The sequence below is a fragment of the Brachycentrus maculatus genome, unplaced genomic scaffold (assembly GCF_059751285.1).
Source record: "Brachycentrus maculatus isolate JH-2025_06_01 unplaced genomic scaffold, ASM5975128v1 h1tg000139l, whole genome shotgun sequence".
Taxonomy (NCBI): Eukaryota; Metazoa; Arthropoda; class Insecta; order Trichoptera; family Brachycentridae; genus Brachycentrus; species Brachycentrus maculatus.
In genome coordinates, this window is record NW_028280892.1 from 1,204,632 (window position 1) to 1,228,644 (window position 24,013).

General features: G+C 29.2%; 1 protein-coding gene across 1 annotated transcript in view; it reads left to right on the top strand.

Moving 5' to 3' along the window:
• Positions 1–7,893: 7,893 nt before the first annotated feature.
• LOC148309110 (uncharacterized) overlaps positions 7,894–24,013 on the top strand; it is a 208,562-nt gene continuing 192,442 nt past the window's right edge. Inside the window, exon 1 of the mRNA XM_088260666.1 lies at positions 7,894–8,549. The gene's annotated coding sequence lies outside the window, so the exon portion shown is untranslated. The remainder of the gene's footprint in view (positions 8,550–24,013) is intronic.

Sequence of the window (24,013 nt, forward strand, 5' to 3'; positions counted from 1 at the left end):
TTAACTACTTCATTTTCTTGTTAAGATGAAGGTATTTTATAAAAATATACTGAGTAATTTGAAAGAATATGCCAAATTTGCATATATTAATGCCATCTATTGTATAGTAGATTGGTAATGAATTCTTATTAGCCGCTTTATCGATAAATATATGAATGGTTAAGTGCCACCTGTGAATCAGTAGTAAAACAAATTTAGCGAAGATACAAACCATCAAAAATCTTAAGCTATTTTTACTGATGAATGGCATTTATATTTCCAAAAACGACAAAATAGTTTTTTTCAAGAATTTTCAATTATTGAAAATATGAAGAAATACGCCAAATTTACGCAAAATTTTCATACAGTAATGTCATCTATTGTTTAATAGATTTACAATTAAGTTTAATTAACTACTTTATCGGTACAAGTTCTACAGGTTTAATGCCATCTGTGAGTGAGTAGTGAAACAAATTCAGCCTAGACACAAACTATAAAAATCTATAATTTTTTTATCAATTTACAAACTACAAAATAATTATGCAAAATAGGCCCAGCATTTATAAAAGCTCAACTTAATTTTCTCTAAATCCAGGTAACATTTTGCGTAATTGATTTTTTTTCTTAAAACACCGTTTAAGCATTGAAAAAATAAGACAAAAATAATTATCTTCGAAATAAATATATGGTTTGAAAAGAAAATAGTTGTTGAAAGGAAATTATTAAAAAAAAAACAGTTGTGAAGAGACATGTGACCTCTCCAATGGTCTCCGGTGGAATAAATGCGACTTTTTTTTGTTGAATTACCTAACGTTCAAGTGACTCTGAAATCTAGCTACGGCTTATGCAACACCGCTTATCATGACCCTACTCAGGCTTCAACTTTTTATGTTTCATAGCCTATGCCTACTCGTGAGTGGATTTACTCTTTATGTTTAAAGTTACTATAATTTCATGTAATTCATGAGTGAAAATTTTAGGCAAAAACACTTGCGAAATGAATGCGATTTAACGAATGCTCGGCTGTCCAAACTCAAAACACAGTAAGGGACATTTTTTTGTAGTACGTTTTTTTGCATGTTTTGCTTGCTGTGTTTTAAGTTTGGACAGCCGTGCTGGACTCAGGAGCTAGAAAAACGCAATAAGCAATCAAATTTGTTTACTGATTGGCGTGATCAGCTTTTAAATCGATTTTAATAACTAAATTGACTTACAGCTTTTTAATAAATAATTAATATATCGTTATTTTATTCGATTGCCCAATGTTTACACGACGTCCATAAAATAACTATTTATGACTAAATAAAAAAATGATAATCCAATAAAAACTTCTGAATGATAGTCGTCTATATATATATAATTTAAATACACTTCTTTAGAATTACTATATTTTTTGAAAAAAGTGTTTAAAAATCTATTAAATTGAAATGATTAAAATTGATGAAGTAAAAAATACGTTTCCGATATCTTGGAACGAAAAAAATCAGATATGGTATGTCAATGTATGGTAGGCGTTTGCATTATGTGATCGATATGTATGTTAGATTGTATAATAAAATAATAATAAAACCCTTATCCGCACCCCAATGGTGCATAGGGCACTGCGTCATATAAACGCAGTGTTATCTTGATCGTTTACACATGAAGGAAAGGTGATCAGGCCTCCGCTTCAAGTACCAGTCCAGGGTAATATTGAATAAATATTACAGTGAAAAAATCACTTATAATTATTTAACCTCCCTTGGGAATCGAACCCGGGACCTCTAGAACGGTAGCCGAGCGTGCTGACCGTTACGGTGGACAAAATTATTATTTTTATTTAAGTTTAAAGTAATCACTAATGTTAAACTTGTTTTATACTTTTTAATTTATGTTTTACTTAATAAATACCACTATACATTGGTATGACTTTTAGAAAATGAAAAAATAATCATCATGGAACTTAAAATAAATAATAATTTTTCAGTGTTTGCTAATCAGTTAATTGATAAAGATTACACACATAACAACAGAAAGTAGAAATCCTAAAAAGTATTAAAACGAAAAGTAATTAACTACAAAGTATTAACAAGAAAAAGAATATACATATCGCTCACTCCTTTCAACGTCATATATCAAAAATCGTAAATTTTCAGTTGTGCGTGTTTTCGGAATGCCCAGAAAATGTACTATATCCCAGCACAAGCGGCATATTTTTAACCAAATATCTACCCGCTACAGGGCAGAAAGTGTTGTTTTTGCATTTTAAAGAAAAGGTATTGTTTTATTCTTTTTTTAAATGTACCAAATATTTTTCAAATGGAGAAAAATCATTCAGGTTTTACCTCTAAAGATCTGTTGCACAGTAAAAATATATAATAATAATAATAAAACCCTTATCCGCACCCCAATGGTGCATAAGGCACTGCGTCATATAAACGCAGTGTTATCTTGATCGTTTACACATGAAGGAAAGGTGATCAGCCCTCCGCTTCAGGTACCAGTCCAGGGTAATATTGAATAAATATAAGAGTGAAAAAATCACTAATATTTATTTTACCCCCCTTGGGAATCGAACCCGGGACCTCCAGAACGGTAGCCGAGCGTGCTGACCATTACACTACGGAGGCGGACAGTAAAAATATTGGCTTGATAATTATTTTTAATACATTTTATTATATTTTTAAACTTTAAAAACGATCTCCTGAAAATCAAGTTTTTTGATACATGACGTTGTTGAAAGGAGTGAGCGATGTATGCGAATCAGAACCTAGGAAAATTAGTCAATTTGAGCTTTCACACGCGTTGAATTTCCTCCGATCGCAGATTACGTATGCCACAAGCTCCAAAGCCCGTGTTACATTGTATCATTCATGATAACATGATACGTTCCATTACCTACTAAATCCGGCCAGATGAAGATACGAGATCTAGTACCGTTGTCGATTTTTATAATGACCCGATCCAAACTATAACAGGTAAACATAGAGTCGTAGAGGTGGAGCGTTGCGCAATGGGTAATAAATAATAATTTGCGGATCACGACTGGTTCTAGCTTCTACCCATTAACACAGTACAGTTACCGACGGCTGTTCTTTGTACTATGGGGTCACCATGGAATTACATTATCACGTTTCCAGAAATAAGTAATTTCATTGATTAATTATTAAAACCCTTATCCGCACCCCAATGGTGCATAGAGCACTGCTTCATATAAATGCAGTGTGTTATCTTGATCGTTTACGCATGAAGGAAAGGTAATCAGCCCTCCGCTTCAGGTACCAGTCCAAGGTAATATTGAATAAATATTAGAGTGAAAAAATCACTTATATTTATTTGACCCCCCCTGGGAATCGAACCCGGGACCTCCAGAACGGTAGCCGAGCGTGCTGACCATTACACTACGGAGGCGGACAGCCATTTCATTAGGAATTATTATTTTGATTTGCATTTTCTCCACATATTGCATTTCTCACTCTCACATTAAGATTTGAAATACACTTAAAAATTTCCGCTTTCGATGTCATATAAAAGGGTTGTATTGCTTCAGGTTGTATAAAAAGAATATTTTTGTCATTGGGATTTCTTTCAGCTAGCTTTTCACCAATTAATATAAAGAAATCGGTACCTCTCGGGGTACGTCTCGAAACCGGTAGACATACAAATCTCGGTCAGTGGTCATATACTAATATTACTAACATTTTTGTAAAAAAAATATATAAAAGTAAAAATGACTAACCACAAAGTAAATGCTTTAAATATAAGTAATATTGAGAATATTATAAAGAAATTATTAAACGTGGATGCTATTTGCTTAGGGTTACAAATAGTGTCATTATTATTAATAAAAGTTTCAAAAAATATTTTATGTTTTTGATGGGTATTTGTACATAGTGTATAGTAAGTCAATGTTTATGTTGTAGTGTGTCCCAATTTTAACATAATTTGTTTTGGGCTTGAACTTTGATCTTTCCCTTTTCCCCTTTTCCTTCCTGGTATTTACAATTAACGACATATCGCTCACTCCTTTCACGAACGTCATAAATCAAATAACTTGATTTTTCAGGAGAACGTTTTTAAAGTTTAAAAATATAACACAATGTTTTAAAAATAAATATCAAGCCACTTGTTGCACTTTTAACTGTGCAACAAATATTTTAAAGTAAAACCTGAAGGGTTTTTTTTCCATTTGAAAAATATTTAATATATTTTTAAAAATAATTAAACATTACCTTTTCTTCAAAATGCAAAAACAACACTTTCTGCCCTGTGGCGGGTAAATATTAAGTTAAAAATATGCCTCTTTTGCTGGGATATAGTACATTTTCTGGGCGTTCAGAAAACATGCACAACTGAAAATTGACGATTTTTGATTTATGACGTTCTTGAAAGGAGTGAGCGATATGTGAAATTTTGTAAATGGTATGTTATAATTACCTTTTTTTGTTACTCATTGTTGTATACATGTACCTGTTCTGTTAAATTTCAAAATAAATAAATAAATATTTAGTTTAGAACTTGCCGTGTTTTTCTGGGGTTATTTTGGTTATCAGGGAATAAATTAGCACAATATTTTGAATTTTTCATCCTTCTATAGTTTGTGATCATGTTTCTAGCATTATTTTTCAAGATTATTTCCAGGATCCTACTGACATTATTTATGTAAGTTAGATTTTCAGATTTTAAAAGAACATATAAGGAGATAAAGAGAATGTGGAACAGGCGAATAATGTTAGTAGATATAGATTGGTGTGGCGTTGTATTCTGTCTGCCTACCCCTGCGGGGAAGTGGCGTTAAAGTTAGTCAGTTAATGAGTCTTAGATCTTAAAATTTCACTCTGATTTTAAATTACTAACTTTGTTGAGTAAAATAATGATTTAAAAATAAAATACCTGTTTAAGACCACTTTTGAATTTATTAATGTAAACACGACTAGTTTCAAGGATGAAAGATGTTCTCGAAACTAGTCGTATTTTATTAATAAACTCAAAATCGTTCTTTTACACGCGTTTTATTTTTATATAAAATAAAATAACAACTTTACATATAGTTTTAAATTTTATTTGAACAGAGATCGGGTCAGACTGGTGATGTCTGATCACTGGACCAACCTGAAATGTGATTATAAAGCTTAGTTTTGTATATAATATTCATACTTAAAAAAAACATTTATATGTTTTGTAGCCCCCTTAAAAATTCTTTGAGAAACACTGACTCAATATCACATTCTAAGGTAGGCACTTAATCATTGATATTCACCAGAAAAAGGCATACATTCTTCTAAAATTTATTATTCTAACATACTAACATATAACGAATTCTCTTTAGACCCATTTAAAAAAAAATATCAGTAAATATTATTTCCATGGACCAATAGATTATAGGTCATGGCTAGATACGTTTATAAGAAATGAGTCAATATACACATTTTTTGCCAAAACGACCCAAAACTACGAGATGGTGAGGAGGGTAAAAAGGAACACTACCGTCCCATAAATAAATAAATAACGGTCATCCTATTTATTCAAGAGTACAGCACGCTCACGTTATGAGAACACGTCTTAGAGAAAATCAATAAAGTGATTTCGTTCGACTGTGTTTTTAAGATTACTTGAAGTATTTTATTATTGAACACTAATTTTGTATATCGTAGTCATACAGGACAAAGTCACCAAGTGCATTTCTTACAAAAACGTGATCATTGACTATTTGATACCTTACTAGCTTAATATTACCCTGGAAAAAATCTCCAAGGATTTTAAACTTGGAAGTATAATATATTGACATGTTAAAAATGACTAACTGCATTGATATTTATTTTATTGCCAAGCAAAAGTGACTTAAATGGCCCTCCTTGAACATTTAACGTTTTGTTAGTTGGTCACTTTCTCCTGTACGACTACGATATGTGTATAAAAAAAAAAAAAAAATATATATATATATACATATATATATATATATATATATATATATATATATATATATATATATATATATATATATATATATATATATATATATATATATATATATATATATATATATATATATATATATATATATATATATATATATATATATATATATATATATATATATATATATATATATATATATATATATATATATATATATATATATATATATATATATATATATATATATATATATATATATATATATATATATATATATATATATATAAAATAAATATTATATTGTTTATAGTATTATCCTATACAATGGCGTTTTAAAATTAATGCCGAGTTAAATTCATGAATGTTTTTTGTTAATACTAAGTGGCACATGTTATAAGCTTGGTTTTTAACCACTTTTTAAAAAAAAATTATTTTCTAACCGATGTTGACAGGTACCTTTTTTCTTCAGGGATGGAAATATACCTAAAGGACATATCTACCTTAGTTGTAGTACATATTCGTCCCTGAAGATAACAATGGTGCTTGTCGAAACCGGTTGGAAAAAAGTATGTACCAAATTTTTTTAGTACTTTTTTCTAACCAGTTTCGACTAGCACCTTGTTTTCTTTAGGGATGAATATGTATTTATAGTGCATATCTATCTTAGTTACAACTAATACATTACATACTCATCGCTGAAGATGACAAGGTGCTTGTTGAAACTAGTTGGAAAAAACTACCAAAAATAAAATTTTAGTTTACCTCTATAAAATGTACATTTACTTCGGAATATCGATTTGTACAACTCTAAAATATATAATATAGCAAGTAAATGAAATATTTCCATTTTTTTAACCCCCTTAAAATTACTGGATGTAAAATGTCTCTAAATTCTTTTAAAAATTACCATGAAACTCTGTTTTGTAAGATTCTTTGTAAAAATAAATTAAAGTGTCATTTTAAACGTTTAAAAATTGATTAATGAAAACAGTTGAATTTTTCCTTTCATAATTCACTGAAATTAATTAAAGAGTTCTCTGAAATACCTTTCCAATACCTTTATTTAGATTCTGATAGATTAATTTTAAAATGTAATTATTGTGGATAATTATTGTAGATAGAATAACAATAGATAAATGAAAATAGATGTTTAAAGTTTAATGAAAGCAAATTCATTCATTGTTCCTTTCTATTTAATTTTATTGTATCGTACTTACTTACAATACTATGATTTGTAAATAAAATAACATTTTATTAACAAATCATAGTATCGTAAGTAAGTATGTAAATAATAATAATAATAATAAAACCCTTATCCGCACCCCAATGGTGCATAGGGCACTGTGTCATATTAACCCGGGACCTCCAGAACGGTGGCAGTAGCAGAAGTACGTATAGATGAAGTTTATTTATAACAAACTATCCTTATCCTGCAAACAATTAAGTATCTTCGTAATAATGAAGCCGGACATCGTGCTTATTTAATTTTGTACGGATTACACAGACTGGAAAGGAATTGCGCTGTTAGCCAGAGGGAAATAAACTCAATATACAGATGATCAAAATGAAACAAATATTTAAACTAAAAAACATATATATTTTTTTTTAATTTTTAAAATCAATTAGACGAGACAATGTTTGTGCTTACTTAATTACAATCTATATTTATGATAAAATATGGCATTGTTTACAATCTATATTAATGATAAAATATGGCATTGCAATGTTTTCATAAATGATATTTGAATTTTTTTTTTCAGTAAAAAGCTTGACTTGAAGTGCGTTCTGGGACCCTTTTTTATTTAAAAAAGCCCTGTCTATATGTTTTAAAGAAATAATTTAAATATATATATTTAAAAAGCTAAGTATTTCACTCACGTCTTAGCCAAGCCAGAATAAACAATTATTATTATTTGTATTGTTATTATTTTAAAATAAATTCATCCTGCTGCAGCTTCTATACCTCTCCGCTAGGCGCCATCGCGGCGCTACAGGTATACTAAACACTCGCTGGCCAGTCGAGAAAAAGCCTTCGTAGGCTGAGTTCGCGCCGCTCTGGGCAGCTTCTGGCATCGCGATCTTATCTTTCAATTCAAAACTTATCAAAAGTGCGCCGAAAAGGATGAAAACAAATCAAAATGGTTTAGTTTCTTAAAACTGGTCGCGTTCGCCGAGTGAAAAAGTGATTTAGATTTCATCTCAAAAATGTTTGCGTGCGTTTAAAACCACCCGAGTGTAACAGAAATCAAATGTTTTGAAACTCAGATATGTGTTCAACGTTTCTATAAAGTTTAAATACAATACAATATAATAATTGATCTATTAATCAGTATTTAAAATACAAATGTAGTGCGTTCATTTTAAATATCAAAGTGTATTGTTGCAAACAATAAAGTACAGCTCGCGGGTTCGTTTTAAATAAAAAATACATATTCCAATTGTGTTTTAAAATCGTGATTAGCTGAAGTTAATTTTTTTTATCTTTTAATATAATGTTAAATAATTTATTGACCGGTGTGTGCCGTATACGATTTTGATTGGCCGGTAATATTTATCGATCGGTTGTTTTATTGAAATTAAAAACTCGATCGATAAATTTATTATTTAATACCTGTTATATTGAAGTGTATATAATATACGACTGCAAATAGAGAAACGGAAAAAAATATAGGGTAAGTATTTTTCAAATCATTAAATTATTTTTTTTTATATCGATTGATTTATTTTACTAATTTTTGTGTGTTATTTATAGTATTCTCAACATTATTAATATTTAAAGCATTTACTTAGAGGTGTGTCATTTTTAATTTTATATTTTTATTAAAAAAATTGTTATTAATATTAGTATATAACAACACACCGAGATTTTTATGTCTACTGGTTTTGAGACGTACCCATCTCTTCGTCAGGACGATCACTACAATAGCATGCAAACAATACTACACGTCACGTATATTCTTAAAATATACCAAAACTATAAATGAAAAGCTGTTTTTTTTTTATTTTTAATATTTTGATATCTAACAAAGGTAAATGGGTTAGTGGAAATCTGGGTATTTACAGGGATTATGACCTATCATAGACTGATAAGTGATGTCTTTACACACGTGTAACATTCACCAGAACTTTAAAAAAGTATTTAAAGTATTTTAATATTTACAATTTTATGATGAAGAAGAATATGGAAGGTAGGAATACTTGCAGGGGTTACGATCTGTCATAGGCTGGTTAAGTGATGCTTTTACATTTGGGTAATATTCACCGTTCTGCCTATGTTTCATAATCACACTTCTGAAATTTTTTGAATAACTATATATATATATATATATATATATATATATATATATATATATATATATATATATATATAAATAGGTATATATATATGTATGTATATATATATATATATATATATATATATATATATATATATATATATATATATATACATATATATATACATATATATATATATATATATATATATATATATATATATATATATATATATATATATATATATATATATATATATATATATATATATATATATATATATATATACGTATATATATATATATATATATATATATATATATATACATATATATATATATATATATATATATATATATATATATATATATATATATATATATATATATATATATATATATATATAAATAGGTATATATATATGTATGTATATATATATATATATATATATATATATATATATATATATATATATAACATATATATATACATATATATATATATATATATATATATATATATATATATATATATATATATATATATATATATATATATATATATATATATATATATATATATATATATATACGTATATATATATATATATATATATATATATATATATATATATATATATATATATATATATATATATATATATATATATATATATATATATATATATATATATATATACATATATGTACATTTATATTAATATACACATGTTATAAATATCATGATGCTTTACGTGCGAGTTCACTGGATCCATCTATGGTTGATTTGAGAAAGCTTTTATCCATCAGAGACTCTTTTATTTATATGCAGGTATGAGTAACATACATATTCAATTTAATCCTGTAGTTTTGTGAAAATAACACAATTGCTCCAAATTTTGATTGCGTTTGCTCAGTTAAGTAAGCTCACATTTCGCATTAAACATAATATATTAAATATGTTACCATAATATGGTAAATATGCACCTCTGAAATGTCTTAATTTGGCAGGTGTACCTTGAATAGAAAAAGTTTGCGGAACACTGATTTATTAACCTTCTGAAGTCAGTTCATCAATTCGGATCTAGACTAAGTTACATTTTTTTTAAATAAAAAACTGTTATTATTTTAATGACCAGCCAGGGTTAGAACCCAGGATGTCACACATGCCAAAGAGCACGATAACCACTTGACTTTGGACGCCGACAAAGTGTTTTCTTTTAAAACGAGTGCTTTAAAAATCTAGAAACTTGTTCACTTTTAAAACGTAACACGTGGCCTGCCACTTGTCTTAGGTACTAGAAGTATATCTCTTGACGTGTCGTCGCTCCAGTTTCAAATGGTACAAACTAAAAATAACTAAAAAAAACTAAAAAATAAAATACAACATTATTTTTTGACATCTCGACTTACATGAAGAAGAATATGGAAGTATGGGCATTTACGGAGCTTACGACCGTCATTAGCTAGTTTAAGTGATCACTTTACACACGTGTAACATTCACCAGTTCTACCCACGATTGACAACCACACTACTTAAATTCTTGGAAGTTCTATACATATGATCCAATTTCGAAACGTTGTGTTTGAATCACTAGAACTTCGCTAGAGACATCTATTGTAAAGAAGCCTTTTATTAAGCAGAAACTCTTTCAATTGCATAAATTGTAATTTTATATATATATATATATATATATATATATATATATATATATATATATATATATATATATATATATATATATATATATATATATATATATATATATATATATATATATATATATATATATATATATATATATATATATATATATATATATATATATATATATATATATATATATATATATATATATATATATATATATATATATATATATATATATATATATTTAAAAGTACCAAGAACTCTTTCTTGAATTACTACAATTTTACTCTCTAGTGATTCAAGCACTATGTTTTGAAATTGAACCAAATATATAGAAGTTCCAAGAATTTGAGTATTGTGGGTGTCAATCATGTATAGAATTGGTGAATGTTACATGTTAAAGTGATCACTTAAATCGGCCTATGAGGGTCGTAAACCGTTCGTATATTCTTCATCTGTTGAGATGTCAAAAAATAATATTTTATATAGATTTTTTCTGAAGCAGAATTTTGAGTTGGCACCTTTCAGAACTGGTGTGCGATGCGTAATATATAATAACACATGCTCGTATGGACCTATGTGTCTCAACGCTGTACTTAACATGCATTAGGTGTGTCCCTATCTGGATATCATTTCACTTTCTCGACTTGTCGAATCTAGCTATGTATGTTGATTTCGACTCCCTGCCGCATACGTTACTATTCGCACACGTGTTATTTCTGTCATTATTGATGTATAATATTGTATCAATATATTGACATCTCAACATAGACGAAGAACTGTAAACAAGGCGTTGGACACACTCAAAATGTAGTGAATAAATATAGCGCAGTTGGGTAGACGTTCGATCACCGCCAAGTGCAAAATAAACTCAAGAAATACTTATTTTCAATTGGTTTGGGTGTTATTTCTGTCATTATTGATGTATAATATTAAATCAATACATTGACATCTCAACATAGACGAAGAACTGTAAACAAGGCGTTGGACACACTCAAAATGTAGTGAATAAATATAGCGCAGTTGGGTAGACGTTCGATCACCGCCAAGTGCGAAATAAACTCAAGAAATACTTATTTTCAATTGGTTTGGGTGTTATTTCTGTCATTATTGATGTATAATATTAAATCAATACATTGACATCTCAACATAGACGAAGAACTGTAAACAAGGCTTTCGACACACTCAAAATGTAGTGAGTAAATATAGCGCAGTTGGGTAGACGTTCGATCACCGCCAAGTGCAAAATAAACTCAAGAAATACTTATTTTCAATTGGTTTGGGTGTTATTTCTGTCATTATTGATGTATAATATTAAATCAATATATTGACATCTCAACATAGACGAAGAACTGTAAACAAGGCGTTGGACACACTCAAAATGTAGTGAGTAAATATAGCGCAGTTGGGTAGACGTTCGATCACCGCCAAGTGCAAAATAAACGCAAGAAAGATTTATTTTCAATTGGTCTGGGTGTTTGTAATGTATTTTTCACATTTACCTTCCCTATCCTTACTATCCTACCGGCACACAAACCTCTAAAAGAAGAGGCTCTCCGGGTTATTCCTTAAAAAAATAACTGGTGGAATTGAAGGTTTAAGGCCCAGTTTTAAGTCGTAACTTAATTTTCTCTAAATCCAGGTAACATTTTACGAAATTTGATTTTTTTTCTTAAAACGCCGTTTTTGTATAGAAAAAATGAGTTTGTCTTCGAAATATATGGTTTTGAAAAAAAAAGACTTATTGAAAGGTAAGAAGTTAATATATTATTAGATTAAAACCAATATTTTTAGCTTTTCCACTTTTTTTATTTGACCTGGTCAGACTGGTCTGATGATGTCGGTAACGATGAAACCCGGTCGCTGGTCAAATAAAAAAAGTGGAAAAGCTAAAAATATTGGTTTTAATCTAATAATATATTAAAAATGCAATTCCATTACGAAGTGTCAGTGGATAATATAAATCTAGTAAGAAGTAAAAAAAAATGAAAATATTTTTTCAATAAAATGTATGTATATTCCAAAAAAAATCTAATTCCGACACGTATATATATTTTTTTATCACGCAGCCGATAATTTATCGCTTTCTGAAATATGTGTTAGCGAGTACCCTCTTAAGAAATAGTGGTATTTACCAGGTGAAATTTTAATTAGATATGGGTAGATAACCCCAGAAAAACACGGCAAGTTATAAACTGAATATGTATATATTTATTTGGAAATTTAACATAACAGTTACATAAATACATATACAACAACGAGTAAAAAAAAAAGCAGGCAATTGTAACATTCCATTTACAAAATTTCACATACTTATGTCGTTAATTGTAAATACCAGGAAGGAAAAGGGGAAAAGGGAAAGATCAAAGTTCAAGTGCAACACAAATTATGTTAAAATTGGGACACACTACGATATAATAATAATAATAATAATAATAAAACCCTTATCCGCACCCCAATGGTGCATAGGGCACTGTGTCATATAAACTTGTCATATAAACACTTGATCGTTTACAGATGAAGGAAAGGTGATCAGCCCCCCGTTTCAGGTACCAGTCCAGGGTAATATTGAATAAATATGACAGTGAGGAAAGAACGGTAAAACAAATTTATGAGGCGAATGTTAGCGGGAAAAGAAGCAGAGGAAGACCGAGAAAAACATGGCACGATCAGGTATGCCAAATACTTGAAAGTGGTCAGGTTAGGAGTCGTAACAATCGGCGGGTATGTATGAGGAGATGCATGAACGTGGAAGAGGCGAAGAATGTTTGCAAGGACAGAGTGGTGTGGCGCTCTATTCTCTCTGCCTACCCCTGCGGGGAAGCGGCGTGATGGTTAGTTAGTTAGTTAGTTAGTGAAAAAATCACTTATATTTATTTTGTCCCCTTGGTAATCGAACCCAGGACCTTCAGAACGGTAGCCGAGCGTGCTGACCATTACACTACGGAGGCTGACAAAATAATATATAATATGACATTTTTAATTATGTATCTCAGTTATTTGTAATTTGTTAGGAGCTGGACCGTACTGTTCAAATCCTTTTCACGAGCAATCTGTCATCAAGATCCATCATGATCAAACTTCTGTTAAGGTGGAAAACGGAATTGGAAACAAGAAAAGAGTTTCAGTCTGAGAGATAAAATATCTCTTCCAATTAGGTAACAGCGAAGCAGTGAATTCGTATCGTCGTATGCTTCTTTTTCCAACTATATTCGCCTCATACATTTGTTTTACCGTTCTTTCCTCACCCATTCGTTCCACATGTCCAAACCATCTAAACACACTCCCCTAGCAGTAAAGTTTGGTAAGGATAAGGCATAGTCGGCATAGTAGGCACTGGTTGTGTTTCTAATGTATATGTATTTGGAACGCGAGTAATCCAGGTAGGCACTGCTTTTCTGCCTATATGGAATGTACGCCTCTGCTCGTATATCTATATATATATAAATATATATATATATATATATATATATATATATATATATATATATATATATATATATATATATATATATATATATATATATATAAATATATAAATATATATATATATATATAAATATATATATATATATATATATATATATATATATATAATATATATATATATATATATATATAAATATATATATATATATATATATATATATATATATATATATATATATATATATATATAAATATATATATATATATATATATATATATATATATATATATATATATATATATATATATATATATATATATATATATATATATATATATATATATATATATATATATAATATAAAGGTGGAAAGACAGCTGGGAGACAAGATCCCAAGGGCTACAAGCGGAGGCACAAACAGATCCCTAGGATCTAGAAAAAGAAGAAGAAGAAGATTGATATTTTCGAGTCATTAAAAATATTTCTAAGTACGTTAGTGACCACTTTAACGGTCAACATGTCACATCGATTGCGTTGACACGAGAAAGTGCGCAAGTATAATATTATGAAAAATAATGGTCACAATACACCATCTAACGACTTAATCGTCTAACATTACCGGAGTCGTCAAGTTGAAAGTTTTCCGTCATTTATTTCCCATTATTTCTATGGAGACCCCCATTCTTCATATGTGTGATGACAATGCTGATGATACTTTACGGGAAATGTCTGTGCAATAGTAAATAGTTTGTGTAAAAGTTGCTTAAAATATGTTAATTAAATGTATTGTTTAAAATGTAAAAATAATCACCACTTTTGGGTTTGTTAATGTGAAGTCAAAGTTCGACGTTGGTTTCATTTAGGTAGAATTTAACGCAGTCCAAATTTGCACATATCGCTCATTCCTTTCAATAACGTCAAATATATAAAAAATCGTCAATTTTCAGTTGTGCGTGTTTTTGGAATGCCTAGAAAATATAGGTACTATATCCCAGCAAAAACGACATATTTTTAACTTAATATTTACCCGCTACAGGGCAGAAAGTGTTGTTTTTGCATTTTGAAGAAAAGGTGTTGTTTAAATATTTTTTTAAATAAACTAAATATTCTTCAAATGGAGAAAAAACCTTCAGATTTTACCTAGAAAGATCTGTTGCACAGTAAAAAAATCAATAAGTGGCTTGATATTTATTTATTATTTATTTTAGAAAAAGTCTGTGCAAAAGGAAATAGTTCATGTAAAAGTCGCTTAAAATATTTTAATTAAAATGTATTGTTTAAAATGTAAAAATAATCACCATTTTTGGGTTTATAAATGTGAACATGCCAAAGTTCGACGTTGGTTTTATTGAGGTAAAATTTAACGCAGTCCAAATTTGCACAGATGTCTTTCCATATGTATATTATCATATCTGCAATATGTAAAATATTTGCAATATTTTGAGTGTGTCCAAATATGTAAAATTAAGAAAGGTGTGTTGAGATGGTTTGGACATGTGAAACGTATATGATTGAGGAAAGAACGGATAATCAAATTTATGAGGCAAATGTAGTTGGAAGAATAAGCTGAGGAAGACCGAGGAAAACTTGGGACAGTCAGGTATGTCAAATACTTGAAAGCAGCCGGGTCAGGAGTCGAAATAATCGTCGATTATTTTGAAATAGGAGATGCATGAATGTGGAAGAGGCGAAGAAGTTTGCAAAGACAGAGTGGTGTGGCGTTCTATTCTCTCTGCCTACCCCTGCGGAGAAGCAGCGTGATATATATATTTAAATATATATATATATATATATATATATATATATATATATATATATATATATATATATATATATATATATGTATATATATATATATATATATATATATATATATATATATATATATATATATATATATATATATATATATATATATATATATAACGTGGTAATATTTTCCTTCGTAAATTGGGTGTAAATAATATGTAAAGTAGGTGTATAATAATAAAATAAACAATGTGTTGCTTTGTACTTAAAGTTCATAATTAAAGTTTATTCTTAATTTATCTTCATAATATTTTTCTATCTATCTATCTGATTGTGACAGTTCAGAATATTATATTTTTTCTTTCTGATGTCTTTTGTTTTATTCAGTGCGACGCATGCGACATCTGGTGGTAGAACTGTTTTATGTAGGTACTATTTGTAAGTACTTAATAAATTGTATAGGTAGGTACCTAGGTATTTTATTACACATATATATATATATATATATATATATATATATATATATATATATATATATATATATATATATATATATACATATATATACTGTTATTTATAATTATACAGCCCCTAAAACATATAATTAAATTGACAAAACGATTTGACTAGGGATAATTAGAAAATCACTTATCTTGTCGGCGTGGGAGATCCATTTCATCTAACTCACTTGGAAAATAATTAAGTGCCCTTTTTAAGAGACAGAAAGCATTCGATTCAATTTATTCCCGGCACACTCTAGTTTCAGGCACTATAAAAGTATGTACCTACCCCTCGAATTTAGGATAATCTAATTATTAATCTGAGTAGATATTTAGCCAAAAAATTGGATAGACACTTTATGTGTTTTAATTTATATTTGAAGCACTAACTTTGTGATTTTCCCTTTTGTAATTAAAATGTAACTTTGTTTTATAATCACCATAAATGTTTTATTATAACTTAATTATAATCTCTACCGGTTTCGAAGCCAACCGCTTCTTTATCAAGACTGATCAGTTTTGATAAAGAAGCGGTTAGCTTCGAAACCGGTATACGTTATAATTAAGTTATAATATAATTTTTTTAGTGATTTTAAAACAAAGTTACATTTTAATTATAACTATATGTGTTGTTTAAGTTTTCTCAGGAGTTGGCAAAAGAAGGATGAAAGTAGACTGAATGCAGTCGAAATGCGATCTCTCAGAAGAATGTGCGACAAAACGATGCATGATAGATGTGCGAATAGTGAAATAAGGAAATAAGGAAGCTGAGATAAGCATTATCGATAAAATTAAGAAAGGTGTGTTGAGATGGTTTGGACATGTAGAACGAATGAGTGAGGAAAGAACGGTAAAACAAATTTATGAGGCGAATGTTAGCGGGAAAAGAAGCAGAGGAAGACCGAGAAAAACATGGCACGATCAGGTATGCCAAATACTTGAAAGTGGTCAGGTTAGGAGTCGTAACAAACGGCGGGTATGTATGAGGAGATGCATGAACGTGGAAGAGGCGAAGAATGTTTGCAAGGACAGAGTGGTGTGACGCTCTATTCTCTCTGCCTACCCCTGCGGGGAAGCGGTGTGATGGTTAGTTAGTTAGTTAGTTAGAAATATATACGTATTTTTGATAATTTTGTTTATATTTATGATAAAAAACCTAAATTTATTGAAAATTTTTGTGTACCTTTAATATAATTGTTTTTTTTTTTTAATTATTTTTATTATTTTAGTTTTGCTTAATAAATACCACTATTCCTAAAATCTATTTTGTCATTTTTAAGCACCGTATAGGGTGTTTGAAAATGATGCGGAATGTATCAAAACACGTTTCACAATAGATTTAAAAAAATTGTAGTGTTATTTACCCAGTAAAACTTAAATTAAAAATGGTTAGATCAATCAATGAAACCAAATATTTCTAATAAGTAATTATTTAAAAAATCATTTTTTTTTTAAATTTCCGTATCATATTTTAAATAAATTTTTTTTCCTGTTAAATAGTGAAATGACCCTATCGACCCATATGTCAAGTATAACAAAAGTGTGTTGAAACATTTATTCAAATTTCTATCCCATTGACCGATCGACCTTTTTTGTCCGATTATATTTTCGTTATTGTTGTGACGTCACCGCGACAGCTGAATATTACCGAAGCCTGTCTGGAGGGCATAGTATTAATAAGTAATAAATAATAATAATAATAATGTTGAACCGTGACCGCAGCGAACATAGGGTCTAAAAAGTTGTACAGTAAAACCTCGATATAACGGACTAATCGGGTATTTATTGTAACTGTAGACAGTTGGTAGAATTCAATATTGCATTGTTGGGTAATACATCCAAAATTAAACAAGGTTTATTGGATTTGAATTCTACATTTATTTGTGTATATGTTAATACGTGACGCGTTTCGTCTTATTAAGACATTATCAAACACTCTAATGTGTTTAATAATGTCTTAATAAGACGAAACGCGTCACGTATTAACATATACATAAATAAATGTAGAACTCAAATCCAATAAACCCTGTTTAATTTTGGATATATTACCCAACAATCTAATAGGGTATTATCGCTCGGGAGGAATATCTATTTTTAGCCTTTTCGGGAGTACAAAAAATTATGTCCGACTTTCTCTGGGGAGTGTCTCCAAGTGTTTCCTTGTGGGGAGGTTCTTATTACAAGAAATAAAAAAAAAATCTGCAAATCGATGTACCATATTATGAAGATAAAAATTATGTTTCAATAATAAAAAAAAAAAAACCTTTTCGAAATAATTTTAAATTATGAGAAAATTACACACAAGTATCTACATATGTCATTGCTATACAAGTTACATCATACTAACTGAAAGACGGACTTCAACGCTCATTAACGTCGATACTCCTGTAATGAAAATTCGCACCGACTTTTAATTACGTCCATACTCCCGGAAAGGTTAACATACTCAATAAAGGATTGTGTAAGACTCGTTTTGTGTTTATAACAGCCGATATAATCAATATATTCATTCATTATTTTCTATTGCAAAATTCACCTTCGTGAAAACGTTGTTCTCGTTAGTTGGTAACGAATGACGTCACACAAACGAATCCACACTACTACTATTACAGCTCTATAAAGCAGATACATAAAGGGATACGCCCCATAACACACCCGATGACGTAAAATTTGATGACGTATATCGGTGTCCGTTTTTCGTTTTATGAAAATATCTTATGTTTAACCTTCATATATATATATATAGATAGTCTTTTGATTTTTCATATTAATTTATAAGTCAATAATAACACGAGAGAAATCATGACAGTGATCCATTGGGGTGTCCGTTGAAGCAGAAATTCCGTTATATAAAAATAGAAAAAAAAGTAATAGCATTTTCACAATGTTGTAAATAAACAAAAATAACTGGTGAAATTATAAGCTAAAATAAAATTGAAAATTATGTTAAAAACATTTTGAGTGTGCCCAAATACTTACACAAATCTGGCTTATCTCCAATTATTTCTACTTCTTATTGCTTCTTTCATCTCACAATAGATGTCTCTAGTGATTCAAGCACAATGTGTCGAAATTGGATTATATTTATAGAACTTCCAAGAATTTGAGTAGTGTGGTTGTCAATCGTGGGTAGAATTGGTGAATGTTACACGTGTTTAAAGTGATCACTTAAAAGAGCGTATGACGGCCGTAAGCGTCGTAAATGCCCAGACTTCCATATTCTTCATCATCCATGTAAAGATTTCAAAAAATAATGGGGATAGTAAATAGTTTGACCGGATTTTTAGCACTTTGTATCCAAAGTTCATTAAACAGAGGTCCGTCATATTGGGGTTTTACTGTATATATGTAGTATGGTCGCCTGTGAAGGCGAAAGTGAATTATAAAATGAAACAGATAATAGTATGGGTGATTGAAGCTGTTTTTAACTTCTGACCTGAGCTGTTTCGAAATGAAATAATAAAATATAATGAATGGTCCACATTTAAGGTGTGCCCAAGTACTTGTTTACAAATTTGGGTCTCTCCATTTAGGAGTTATTTCTAAAAATAATTGAAAAGTGGAGAATGCCAGATTTGTGAGCAAGGATTTAAGCACACTTAAAATGTTGTAAATAAAAAAACTGGTAAAATTATTTAATAAAATGTGAAAATCATGTATTTACCTACGCGTCTGGGAGACATTAAATAATACGGTAAGGATCTTGGATACATTTAAGAGGGTTCTTGATTACTTAAATCAACCATAGATACTGCCATGAACTCACACATGAAGCGACGTATGAATTACATCAGGTATGTATATACAATATATATATATATATATATATATATATATATATATATATATAAATATATATATATATATATATATATATATATATATATATATATATATATATATATATATATATATATATATATATATATATATATATATATATATATATATATATATATATATATATATATATATATATATATATATATATATATATATATATAAAATTGAGTAGTATGATTGTTAAAGTGATTACTTTAGCCAGCCTGTGACAGTCTTTGAGTGTGTCCCCAAATACTTGTTCCCAAATCTGGATTATCTATGCAGTTATTAATCATATTATTTTTTGACATCTCAACTTAGATATATATATATATATATATATATATATATATATATATATATATATATATATATATATATATATATATATATATATATATATATATATATATATATATATATATATAAAATTGAGTAGTATGATTGTTAAAGTGATTACTTTAGCCAGCCTGTGACGGTCTTTGAGTGTGTCCCCAAATACTTGTTCCCAAATCTGGATTATCTATGCAGTTATTAATCATATTATTTTTTGACATCTCAACTTAGATGAAGAAGAATATGCCCAGACTTCCATATTCTTCTTCATCTATGTTGAGATATCAATTTATTTTTAATGTTTAAGACGCTTATAATTTCTAAACTAAATATATTAAACAACTATATTAAACTATTAACCATATTAAATAAATATTAACCATGGTGAATATATTCTTATTTAAAGAACCTTTGCACTTCAAAGGATTTATGTTAAAATGTTTAAAAAATACATAAATTTTAGTACTCATTTTTATGGTAATGGTTTTCTTCGGGCTTTTTGCGTAAATGATCATTTTCGCGTTTCGTATTTTATATTATAATACATACTCGTTTGAAGTTACACTCAGAACTCAAGTACTTACTTATCCCTCACTCTTTTCAACAACGTCATATCGCTCACTCCTTTCAAGAACGTCATAAATCAAAAATCGTAAATTTTCAGTTTTGCATGTTTTCGGAATGCCCTGAAAATGTACTATATCTCAGCAAAAGAGGTATATTTTTAACTTAATATTTACCCGCTACAGGGCAGAGAGTGTTGTTTTGCATTTTGAAGAAAATGTATTGTTTAAGTAATTTTTTTTAAATAAACTGAATATTTTTCAAATGGAGAAAAAACAGTTAGGTTTTACCTAAAAAGATCTATTGCACAGTAAAAGTTCAATAAGTGGCTTGATATTTATTTTTAATATATTGTATTATATTTTTAAACTTTTAAAACGTTCTCCTGAAAAATCAAGTTTTTTGATTTATGACGTTCTTGAAAGGAGTGAGCGATATATCAAACATGATTTTTCAGGAGATCGTTTTTAAAGTTTAAAAATATAATAATATGAATAAGAAATAAATTTCAAGCTACTTATTGGACTTTTTACTGTGCAACAAATATTTTTAGGTAAAACCTGATGGTTTGATCCATCCATCTGAAAAACATTAAGTTTATATAAAAAAAAATTAAACAAAAGCTTTTCGTCAAAATGCAAAAACAACACTTTCTGCCCTGTAGGAGGCAAATATTAAATTAAAAATATTCACAACATTTTGAGTGTGTACCAATACTTGTTCACAAAATCTGGATTATCTCCAATTACAGGAGTTATTTTCAAATGTTGTAAATAAATTATCTGGTCAAATTATAAGCTTAATAATAAAAATGAAAATGTTATTTTCTGGCGTTTCTCATGTGTGTGATTGTAATCCAGGATTCGGACCTCACATACTAATATAAGAGTTTCTGCTTAGTAAAAAGCTTCTTTACATCTCACCAATAAATGTCTCTAGTGAAGTTCTAGTGATTCAAGAACAAGGTTTCTAAATTGGTTCATATATATATATGGAGCTTCCAAGAATTTAAGTAGTGTGGTTGTCAATAATGGGTGGAATTGGTGAATGTTACACGTGTGTAAAGTGATCACTTAAACCAGCCTATGACGGTCGTCAGCCCCGTAAATGCCCAGACTTACATATTCTTCTTCATCTTTGATGAGATGTCAAAAAATAACATTAAAATATTCAGCTTTTGCTGGGATATAGTACATTTGATATGTGTTTACACACACAAATACACACATACACTTAATCCTTTTCAAACAACGTTTTATGTATTTATACATACGGTATTTGAAAATTATAAACATGCCGCTTTTGCTGGGATATAGTACATTTTCTGGGCATTCCGAAAACGCGCACAACTGAAAATTGACGATTTTTGATATATGACGTTGTTGAAAGGAGTGAGCGATACGTAAACTGAGTTCTTTTAAATTTACCTCGTTCAAGTATTTGCTTTTCGTTTGCTCGGAACGACAATAGAAAATTGAACCAATTAGAGTCAATATTTGACGTGTTTATTAACGGTTTGCTTAGCATTAAACTAACTAACTAACTAACCATCACGCCGCTTCCCCGCAGGGGTAGGCAGAGAGAATCGAACGCCACACCACTCTGTCCTTGCAAACATTCTTTGCCTCTTCTGCATTCATGCATCTCCTCATACATACCCGACGATTATTACGATGCCTGACCCGGCCGCTTTCAAGTATTTGACATACCTGATTGTGCCAAGTTTTCCTCGGTCGTCCTCTGCTTCTTTTTCCAACTACATTCGCCTCATAAATTTGTTTAACCGTTCTTTCTTCACTCATACGCTCTACATGTCCAAACCATCTCAACACACCTTTCTTAATTTTATCGATAATGCTTATCTCAGCCTTACATTCTTTCCTTATTTCATCATTCGAACACCGATCAAACATCGTTTTGCCACACATTCGTCTGAGGGATCGCATTTCGACTGCAATCAGTCTGCTTTCATCCTTCTTTTGCCAACTCCATGCTTCGCTTCCATACATAAGGGTTGGAACCAGAACTCCATTGTGTACTGCCATTTTAGCTTCCGCTGATAGATTTTTATTTGCTAAAACTGATTTTAGTGCACCATTCACTCTGTTCCCAGCATTCACTCTCCTTTCTATGTCTTTATCAATCTTTCCATCCCTAGAAAACATACTACCCAAATAAATGAAATCATCTACCTGTTCCAAAATCTCCCCATTTACCATTTGCATAGCATTATGTATGAAAATTTGCGAAATAATCCGATATTAAATCTTTTTTGTACTGGAATGAAGCATTCGAGGCCCAGTATTCGATAAGTCGCAACATAATTTTCTATAAATCTTTGTATTTATTGATTAGGCGTTTAATTTGTAGAACTCAGTTTTAATTGTAATTTTAATGTGTCGGGTTGTGGTCCCGTGGTTAGTGTCGCGGACTCTTAAGTCAGAGTTTCTCGGTTCGAACCCACTCTACCACAGTTCGATACCTATTTCTAATAATGAGCCGCTTAGGCTTACAGAAATAGTATGAAATTTAAATATTTGTGGAAATTTTAAAAAAAGACCGACACCGACAAGACACACAAGGCTTGGTGGGTCTCTGAAAAAAAAAGTTATAAATATGTATAAATTGTGATTTAAATAAATGTATATAAAAAAAAAAAGTATTTCTCTTTTTTAATAAAAATCTATGTATTCATTTTTAAAGTTGTATTTTATTAAAAAATGCCATAACTAGGCCAAACAATTGTGACAATATCAATTTTTACATGTTTTTTAACAAAATGTAATTTAGTAGACTCAAAAAATCTGTG